Below are 1,472 nucleotides of genomic sequence, written 5' to 3'. Positions count from 1 at the left end.
CCATTGTAGATGCTGTCTAAGAGAAACTCTGGGACTCTTATCAAAGCTGAACATTTTATAAAATAGTGACTGGACTATTACTACAGATTGTTTTACTAAAAGATCAAGATTTTGGACTTGTTAATGCTGTAATGTGATTGGAATGTAACTGATTTCTGTGTAACTCCCTACCTGTATAATGTAATATTGCATGATTGGGATTTGATGAAGAAACATTTGCAAGGGTTTGAGGGAAGCATTTCATTAGATGTTGATCAGCTTAATAAGGATGTTTTCTATATATTCAAGGGTGGATTTAAGGCATTCCACTAGCTGAGGTATTTAAACAAATGGTGGTTGGCATAGAAAGAGGCTGGATCCCACGTGCTTGGGTTCAAAGCATTTCACGTAGCTTAAGTTCCAGTCTGACTGTGCTGTTCATCATCATCATTTTGATACTCGCAGTCTCGTGTCACTTCTATAGGAAGCTAAGAGATATGCAAAGAGACCATGTTGCCGCCGTGACACTATTAAATCTTAAACATAATGCAGAAAGGGGAAATGTGGGATTCTAGCACTGTAGGGAGATAAAACTGGGACTTATTCCGACTGGTACGGAGGGAATATGGAAGGCTAGTGTTCCATGGTAGGAAAGCCACCACTCTGGTAGTTGGAGAGATAGTCCAGGTCCATGTTCCTGTGGTTGTCTATCATTTCCAGTTTCTCCCTTAAAGCTGTGCTGCCTTAAAGTGAGCACATGGTTGATGCATTCTCCCTATAGAAGCAGACATTCCTATTTGGATCTATTTCTTCCCGCCGTGGAATCCAATCTCTCGCATACCTTCCTCCAATAGCAGATGGGCATAAGGGAACTTTATCCCCAGTGCCTGGATTCAAACTGCTTGCGATAAGCCTGAATTTTTGGATATATTAATTGGATCATGAAGTTTTGTCTTGACCGCTTTTAATGTATAGAAAATAACCATATCACCCATGTGACTTTTAAATTTTATATTTAAAACAAAAGGGGGACTTGTGGGGGAGGCCAGATGCTTAATCCTCCCTGAAGGCAATGCTGCCAGACCGCTGTCTAGTCTCACCACAGAGGTGAGCCTGCTCCCTGCTGCTGGAGACAATGGATTACCTCTCTCTGAAGCTTAGGGCCATTAGCTTGGTTCCTGTAGGAGGAGTTCACATCCTACTGATAATGGTTCCTATGGAGACCCAGGAACAGGTAAAAGTTAAGCTGCCATCCTAAATCTAGGATCTGCTCATCTTGTCACATGTATACCCCCAATCCCTCCTCTTCCTATTGTTTGTATGTCCCTAAACCACCCCCTCTCATTGCTGTATAACCTATAGTGCAACCCCTTCCTGTGACCTATGTCTTTACCTGTGATTAGTGGGCTTGTACCCCCAAAAGGTATATAGGCGTGGGTCAACAATAGATCTCTCTGGCCTTTCTCGTTGGGCTCTTGCTGGTCGGTCCCCTC

This window comes from Echinops telfairi, unplaced genomic scaffold (genome assembly GCF_000313985.2).
Source record: "Echinops telfairi isolate 266 unplaced genomic scaffold, ASM31398v2 ScPeMD7_7410;HRSCAF=8448, whole genome shotgun sequence".
In the NCBI taxonomy this organism is placed as follows: domain Eukaryota; kingdom Metazoa; phylum Chordata; class Mammalia; order Afrosoricida; family Tenrecidae; genus Echinops; species Echinops telfairi.
The sequence above is the reverse complement of the archived record's forward strand: the minus strand, read 5'-3'. Positions refer to the sequence as shown.